Below are 9,647 nucleotides of genomic sequence, written 5' to 3' on the forward strand. Positions count from 1 at the left end.
AATCAAGATATGTTTTTCCTTGATCTCATATCTGTCCTTCCATCATCTCGACTATCCCATTCCCTCAAGGTCTCTCCAACCCTCGCCTTCTTTCCCCCTCTTCCTCTTCTCCCATTCCTTCTATCCCCCAAACCATGCTCCCAAATTTTGTCAGGTGATCTTGTCTGCTTCCCATTTATTAAGATGAGCTATCTACTAGAGGTATTGCACCAACTGCAACAGTAAAGTAACTCCATTAAAACATTTTATATGTGTATATGTTCAGTAAGTTTTCAGTGTAGTAGATTTACATGTGACTTTTTTGAAAGGTCTTTAATGATAATCATCCTTCTCTATATACCTGATTTACCCTGCCCTCTCATGTCCCATCACATAGTATGTCTTCTCTTTGCATTACTTCCCTTTAACACTTTATACCCTTTTAAGTGGACTATATTCAAAGGAAGAACCTAGATGTAACAGACTCTATGTTACACTGACTTCCCAGGTCAGTAGGCAATGCTGTAATTGACACAGCAGAAGTCAGGCATGATCTATGATGATCCTTTATGTTTGATATGCAAGTATGGAGAGTAGTAAGTCTCTTACCAGCCTGACTGGTAGTATGTGTACTAACCTTTGCGAATCATCCTCTAGTAATGTGTTGGTCAGCATCTGGCCTCAGGTGCTGAACTGATGACTCTTTCCCTCTAGGGACATGGACAAGGGCAGTCTCGGCTAAACCCTTCCTTACTGTCAGACGTACTAACAGATACAGGAAGCTGACACACTTCACTGATGTTGATTCCATGCCCATGTGCTTCTCAGAGCAGAATGGGGCCAGTTAAAGACTCTGTTTCATCTTCCTCATTCTATGCTTTCCCCTCTAAGTAGAAAGAATCTTCCCAGGAGCCTTCTCAATTGTTTTTTCCTGGCAAGGAAGCTCAAGGAAAATAACTTTAAACATCACCTGTGCTGTTTCCAACCAGGCCCCTGACTGAAAGAAAGCATAAGGGTTAGGGAAGCACAAGGCCTGCATATGTACTGAGAGCATGTCTTCAGTGGGGGACTGCTACTAAATCACTCAGCTCAGAGGCACAGCACGGCTCGGTCTAGGAAATCTCTGATGTGGAGTCATAAGCTAGGGAGCCTATTGGGAAAAACAGTGTTACCCTGTATGGGAACAGATATTAATAATATTCTTTCCCAAATTTGGGTATTTGTACAAAGAATGACGTAGAACTGTAAGTAACAACTATATAACTACATCTGAGATTTTTCCTTCTCTGAAGCTCTCTGTTCCTCAGTTTTACCCTGAATCATATACACATGTTCCTGGCAGTATAGGGCCTCACAAAGGACCACAGAGTTATGATCTGTAAGTCAATTTTTATGTCTCCATGTGATTTTATTTGATAATTCATGTTTTCTTCAAGAGGCAATTAATCTTATCATTGTAAATATTCAAGAGTACTACAAGGATACCTCTCTGACGGTAAGGAGACAAAAGCTGAAGGGCCTGAGGGTCACTCTGAAGTCACAGTGTCTCATGAGAGCTCAGCTCTGCTATGTCAGTGGTAAGAGGAAAGAACCCATGATGCAGGGCACACAGGTCAACTCCGGAAACTCTCAGACTCACATGTGGTAGAGAAATTGCTTAATGAGGCTATTGTCTGTCATTATGTGAGGCAGGTGCTTTTAAATATTTCATTTATTAAGGAAAATGACTTAAACCCAGGGAGTAGAATAACCAGCTGAGACTTGCCAGAGAAGGATATAGGATTATAAATGAGGTTTCTTCTGACTTTTTCCTTCTTCTAGCACAGTAAGGAATTTTATAAGAAATGCAATGATGGGGGTAGTTATGTCTGCATTCTACAAAATGACAAACAGCTCAAACTGATAATTTTTTATCCCCAGTAAAGATGAAGAACAGAATGTAACAGTATAGTCAAAGAGGAAATAAAAATTTTCAAAACAAGTTAGAAGATTCATCTATTTCCCCAGTTGCCAGCAGTTACTGAACTTGTGCAGGAAGGAAGGGCCTCTGAGTCACAAAACTTCACAAGCAATGGTGTGCAGAACAGGCCATACCCTTCTTTGTTTCAGATAGCTATGTTTGATTGGCATTTTGTTTAGTAAATTGTTGCTCTAAAGACATCCTTGGATACCTAAATGCAACACACTGACCTGTCAGGTACTGAACTACTTATGACAACTTGTAAAGCTGATTTTTGGTGGTCATTTTTTATGGTCTTCTCATGTATTGAATATAATTTGGATAGAGTAAGTTTGATGACCACAAAATGAGTGTTAGCAGTCCAAAAATTTGAAGTGAAGCACAATGAAGAATTGTGTATATTGGCTTTTACTTCTTTGAGGGTAGGTAGAATCTAAAGACAGAATAATATGAAAGGTTTGATATTATATTACCTTAGTTGTTCTATCACCAGAAAAGACTTGGGAGTTGGATATTAGGGTAAAAACCTTATAGATCAAATAAATAGCAGAGGAAAGACCAGTTGACCTCCTCTGCACACTTCCTAGACCCTAATGGACAGAAGAAAAGGCTAAAAATCTCCAGTCTCTTCCTATTCCCTTTCTACTGGACTCCTAGGTCTTCTGTATTCTCGTTGGCTAATTTTGTCAACTGGTTGCTGGTTCTGCCCCCTGACTCAAGGTAAACTTTATTACCACAGTCTTGGAGTGTCAGAGTGTGATCAATTATCCTGCAACATTCACCCCGTTTTATCCTAATAAAAAGGAGAGATTTTGTCTCTTAACCCATAAAACCATATACAATAAATACAATTATCGGGTAAGAATTACATTTACCATATCCAGAACTTTATGTTTGTCAAATTAAGAGAAAATACCCTATTATTTATCCTACCTCGATGAATCCAAGGTTTTATACATAGCCCTCTTCTATTGTATTTTTAGATTTGTTGTTGCTGGGCCCTATCATTTCCTTGGAGATCGTAGGTCACTGTCAGGAATGAGCAGAGTTCACTGTAGAAAATGTCAACATTGTAAAGGTCATAAGCAGCAGATCTCCAACAGGGAAAGAACTGCAATTCTTAAATATATCCAGGCTACAAAAACTTAGTTCCTAGTTCCTGCTTTAGTCTAAAGTTGGAAATGATGTACAGGAAGATAGATGGAGATTATTTCTAGAATAGTGAGTATTGTATATGACCATTGATATCATGACAGAGATTACGTATATGTATATATATGCATGTATACACACTTAAAATCTTATAAAATTTGAGACAATATTTACATCTTCATAAAAGTGCTAAAGAATCAAATAAAACCCAAAAGATAATGAGATTATAATGGCAATTAAAAATATTTTTGTTAGCCGGGTGGTGGTGGCGCATGCCTTTAATCCCAGCACTCGAGGCAGAGCCAGGCGGATCTCTGTGAGTTCGAGACCAGCCTGGACTACAAGAGCTAGTTCCAGGACAGGCTCCAAAACCACAGAGAAACCCTGTCTCGAAAAAAAAATATTTTTGTTTTTATTTGTCCCATACTTTGTGGCTCTTCTAACATGAAACTAAGGTTTTGGATTTTCCTTTAACAAATATGTGTGGGTTTTGAGAAGGAGAGAGTCATGCTCCAATTCCTAAGCCAGTTTCAATTTTTAATTGAATTGGGACCACAAAAGGAGCATTTACCTTTTATATATGTAGAGAGCATACATTTGGGAAGACCTATGGAATTCTACCCTGTTGAAATTGTGCAGCAGAATTCATAGGGGGATTAGGTTGTTACTGTGGCACAGATTGCTGACAGGAAAGGGAAAAGCCAGGCTGTCCTAAAAGAGGAGTTGTGGATATGTGCATGAGTGGAGAGAGAAATGGATGTGATGTTCCATGTCTCCATCTGTCTTCTCCATGTGGATCACCCCTAACTCTCTCATGTAATGTCTTTCAGATCCTGAGATTTCAGCATGAAATCAACAGCAGCAGTGCAATTACCAACAGCAGCAGTGCAAGCAGCCTTGCTAGCCTCCTCCTGTGTGCCCACCCACAAAGTGCCCTGAGCCTTGTCCTTCTCCAAAGTGCCCAGAGCCTTGTCCTTTTGCAAAGTTTCCTGAGCCATGCTCCCCTCATCCATACCAGCAAAAATGCCCTCCAGTCCAACCTCCTTCACCCTGCCAGCGTAAGTGCCCACGCAAGAGCAAGTGAGTGTTTCAGCAGTCACTAGGACTAAGAGAAGAGGAGGAAATCTGTCTTCCATACTTCCACAGAAATACTTCCATCCTCACTTCAAAGCCTGCCATGGATGCAGAAGAATCTTGTCTACCCTTCATTCTCCACGTGTCTGTGATGACCATTGATAGGAAAGGCATTTCTTTGAGGTTGTTCTTCTTTTGCTGTCAAGGGGCTGCTGAGAATGATCCTTTCTCACAGGTGCAGTGTCCCAGATTCTCAGAGTTTTGAGCAGCAGTTTTCCAGCCTGTACTCTCAGAGGATGTTTTCAAAACTATCAGTCACCTTGGTTGAGATATTGCTCCTCTGGCTTCATTTTCTGAATAAAGTTCACTCTGGTTGATAGTGCTCATGAGTTCCTTTTTCCTAAAACTCACTCTATGACCTTCCTGATATGCTCGTGTTTTTTTTTTAATTTCTTTATTCTTCAAGTTATTCTTCTGTGATCAGCTTTTGACTGAATTTTGGGTCACAACAAAGATTACTTAGTGCTTGTTTGCTTGAGAGACACACAATCTCATTTTGTGAAACTCAACTCTCTTTTGACATGCTATCTTAAGAAAGTTATGCTATTTTTCGATATGGAAGTGTCACCTAGGCCACATTTTCTCCCTACACCTCATCCATTTTTTTTCTCTTTTCCCCTTCATCTGATGTAATAGTTACACTTCTACATTAACCTAACCTTGTTACGTTTTCCTTCTTCAACAGTTGAAACATCCAACCACCCTTGTGTTTAAGAGTGTATTTATGTTTCTTAACTTGATGACATGGAGTTTCATTCTCTTGCCTGAAGACCAAATGATATCACTGCTCTTTATGACTGATTATTGCTCCAGGATACATAAGCACCACATTTTCTTAACCCCTTAGTTTATTTGTGAGCAGCTGTGCTGACTTACTTATCTTGCACATTAGAAATAGTTTTGAAATGCAGATGGATATGCAGGCATCTCTATTGTATAATTTATTTTATTTCTTTTCATAAGAACCCAGGTGATGCTTATGAATCATATGATTGTTCTGCTTTAGTGTTATTTCTTTGGAAGAAAACCCACACTGATTTCCATATTTGACAGATTAATCTGCTCTCTCACACTCTAGGAGTTTGTCTTCTCTTTCCTCCACTCCTGTGCTAGGACTTATTATTTTTATTGTTCTCATTCTTACATGACTAGAATGGTCTCCTGGTACAGATTTGATTTTCAGTTCTCTAATGGCTAAAGTTGTTGAACATTTTCTTGTTAATGCTACTTGTGGAAACTCCTAAGTATGCTAAAGTCTTGTCTTTGGTCATAATTAAACTAATGCTTGCCATTTGATTGGCACAATCTCAAGCACCTAATTAGTACTAAGTAAGTGATAGGTGTAGAAGCTGCTGATCCCCATCATTTCCACTGCGCTCATTTCCATCTGCAACATCCCCATCATCTTCATCAGTACCACAATCATTATCACAACCACTACAAACTATGACACCAGCTAGCCCTGCCTACCTCCACTATCACTTCACCCTCTCTACTATTACCCCACTGAGAGCACCATAACCATGTCCATCACCATTTCCATGACCATTATGTTATCTCCACCTTCACCAACGCCATCACAAATACTAAGTAAAATCTTGGTAACTGTAGAAATGTGTGGGAAAAGGTTTCCTATCTAGGAATGTTAGTCCTGCATTAAACCTCCTGCTGTTTGTTATTACTTCTTTCATTTGTTAGTGTAGATCTTGACTTTTTCCAGGGACATTTTTCTGATGGTTTAGATTATATTAAAGCATTAAATTAAATAAGAATCAGAAAATATTAGAATTTTGTGTTCATACCTGCCATTTGACTCATAGAACCTATAGAAAATTAGGATAAAAATATGTATGTTGAACTCAGGGTCATCTGACCTTAAAAGATCACAAAACTATGGAAATCAAATGTTTAGCTCAACAGTAAATGGCATCTAGAAAGGATCATTGTGTTTGTATCCATGTCTGTGAACACATGTTGTCCATGTCTCTGGTCTTGAAGATTCACACTTGAGAAAGTGCGCTGTGTACCCTATTCATCTGTGGCTGCTCCTCATGGAGCTTCTGGGGAAGGAATGCCCCTTTGGTTTCTCAGCCTGGATTGAGATTCAGCTGCTCTGACTCTGGTGCCAGTAATGTCAGAATTAGTAGCTGCTATTTTGAAAAAAGAGTAATTAGTATATATCATTGTAAAAGTAAAGGATTTCATCACGATATTTAAATATATGCAGATGGACTGTATTCACCCTCATCCACTGCATTCAACAAATGAGAGTAAGCATGTGATTCTGGTCATTGGAGACTTGTTTGTGTCCTTTAATAGCATGCATTCTCTAAAACATTATATTTATTAATTCTTTTATAATTTTATATAGTGCATTTCAATGATATTCATTCAGTGGGGGTACCAAAACTGTTCTTGTCTACTCACTGTGCCTTTCCTTCTCTTCCCACCTAAACTTGATTTTGATTCTATTTGCTTCTCTGTGCCCCATCGTTTCCAGTTTGTGTAGCCAACTACTCTAGACAGTGGGGTCTATCCTGGAGTGTGGTAACATAGCAAGGCTCACATCATTAAAAAAATCACACTCCTTCTTTTACAAGCTATCAACTGCTCAACAGCTAGCGGTGGAATTACGTACTTTCCTTCTCATGTAGGCTGAGCTTTCATCTGGTGTAAGGTTTTACATGACTTGTGCTTACTTTGTCAATAGTTATGAGTTCAAACATTGAATGGCCCAGTTATGTGAAGAAAAGAGTTTTTGCCTCTAGTTCTGATGCTCTTCCTGCCAATTCCTTTGTCAGGGTAATGCTGAACACACACAGCCTCTCATTCTGTACACTGTAGATCAATTGAGGGTCTCTGTGTTATAATCTACTGCAATGAGAAGCTCATCAGATAAGGATTGAGAGATATATCAATACGAGTATAGCAATAAATCACTAGAAATGACTGGTTTGATTTTTCCATTTAGGAGAGTTATAATATTAATTGGATTATCCTCCAGGGCCTATGTCCTATATAGTAGTAGATTCTCACCCCTTTACCAGTGCTGGGTGTTTACCTCATCTCATTGGGAAGGACCTTAAGTCCAAAAAAGAAGTGGTTGATTGCTTCCACCCAGTTGTGCCACTGTCACACCAGTGGGCATATCCTGTCAAGCCAGCCATTTTTATACCTTGCAGTGTTCAGTACTGACTGAGGCTGGTGAATTCTTTTCTCCTTCAGCAGTGTACACAGCATTTTCTATATCATGTGGGCTGGCCAGTAGGAATGAAATGTCCAGGTGAGCACCTCCTAGAGTTCTCCAAGTTTTCTGACTTAAGCTTTGATGTCTATAGAAATAGACATTCTGGAGGGTAGAGAAGTTACAGGCAATAGTCTGTAAACTAGTAGAGATTGCCTATTGTAACCCACTGACCAACAACTAAAAAAGTTAAGGTATTACTGTTACTGAAGTTTCCATTTGACAGTATAAGGTATCTACTTGTGGTATTGTACCCCTCCAGTTGTAAGGTAACTCCATTAACATATTTCTTCATAAGTATATATCTTAGTAAGTTTTTAGAGTAGTAGATTTCCATATGGCTTTTTTTTTCAAGACAGGGTTTCTCTGTAGCTTTGGAGCCTGTCCTGGAACTAGCTCTTGTAAACAAAGCTGGCCTCAAAGTCACAGAGATCCACCTACCTCTGCCTCCCAAGTGCTGGGATCAAAGGCATACGCCACTGTTAATCATCATTCTCTATATGCCCTGATCTACCCTGCCCTCCTGTGTCCCATCACATAGTATGTTTTCTGTTTGCATTACTCCCCTTTAACACTTTATACCCTTCAAAGTGGACTATATTTAAAGGAAGAACCTAGATGTAACGGACTCTGTGTTATACTGGCTTCCCATGTCAGTAGGCAATACTGTAATTGACACAGCAGAAGTCAGGCATGATCTATGATGATCCTTTATGTTTGATATGCAAATATGGAAAGTAGTAAGTCTCTTACAGGCCTGACTGGCAGTATGGGTACTAACCTCTGTGAATCATCCCCTGGTCATGTGTTGGTCAGCATCTGGCCTCAGGTGCTGAACTGATGACTCTTTCCCTCTAGGGACATGGACAAGGGCAGTCTTGGCTAAACCCTTCCTTACTGTCAGAAGCATTGTCAGTCACAGGAAGCTGACACACTTCACTGATGTTGATTACATGCCCTTGTGCTTCTCTGAGCAGAGGTGTGAATACTTAATAACTTTGCTTCATGTTCTTCGTCTGTTCTTTCTCCTCCAAATACAAAGCAACTTTCCAGGACTAAAGAGAATAGTTTTCTCTTTTCTGAACTTTTTTTCCCTTCCTTCTTAGGAGGTTCCAGATTCTTGAATTCTGGCTGTTGTTTTATAGCCTAGTCAACTTCCTAAAACATCTCAAGTAATAGTGATTGCAGCATTTACTGTTATCACTGAGGTTGCTCAGTATTTTAGAACTTAAACTTCAGACTGCCTTTCTTGAAGACCATGTTTTCTGTAAGATCACTTACTTCGTCCTTTGGAAGAAAGATGTTTTCTTACGAAAAATGTGAAGATCAAGGTTGGTTTCCTACATTAATGAAACAAAAGAGTGACATGGAAGGGAAAGTCTGAAAGTCTGGAGGAGGAGATGGGATTGAAGAAGGGTTGAGATATTTCATAAACTTGAGATTCTTTCTTTGTGGAGATCATCTCTTGTGAGAACTGTCACATAGTGTCATCCAGATCCTGAGATTTCAGAATATCTAACCAACAGCATCAGTGCAAATAGTTTAACCAGCTTCCTTCTGTGTGCCCACCAAAAACTGCCCATAGCTCTGTACACTCCCAAAGTGTTCTGAGCCTTGTCTTCCTCCAACATGAACGGAGTCTTGGACTCCCTCAAAGTGTTCAAAAGTCAATCAAGAACTATAAAACAATCAATTTTAATTCCTTCTGTCAGTTTTCATGCAGAAATGAATCATTAATATACATTAGAAAATTGGGAAGTGATGAATGCAGCTATATGGCAGATAAAATGTAAGATTGATGTTCTGTCTTAGTCTTTGTCTGTCTGTGTGCATGTACAAGAATGAGCACATGGGTATGAAGGAGTCAGTATACTATGTGTTTTGGGAGATCTCAGAGCTCCAGTTGATGTGTACCACAGCCAAGGTGGGCTCAACAGCTCTTCACACAAGGGAAGTGTGGGAGATTATGAGTCTTCATGCTAACCACCTAAGCAAGAACATGCTTAGGGCAGGTGTTAGGGTAGATACAATTTTAGTTCCTCTATCATCATCATAAGCAGCCTTATGAAAACATTAGAGGGGAGTCTGATGTGGGAATGATTTCTTATTAATAAAGAAACTGCCTAGGCCCATTTCATAGGCCAACCCTTAGGTAGGCGGAGAAAACAGAACAGGATG

The sequence above is a fragment of the Microtus ochrogaster genome, unplaced genomic scaffold (genome assembly GCF_000317375.1).
Source record: "Microtus ochrogaster isolate Prairie Vole_2 unplaced genomic scaffold, MicOch1.0 UNK16, whole genome shotgun sequence".
Taxonomy (NCBI): Eukaryota; Metazoa; Chordata; class Mammalia; order Rodentia; family Cricetidae; genus Microtus; species Microtus ochrogaster.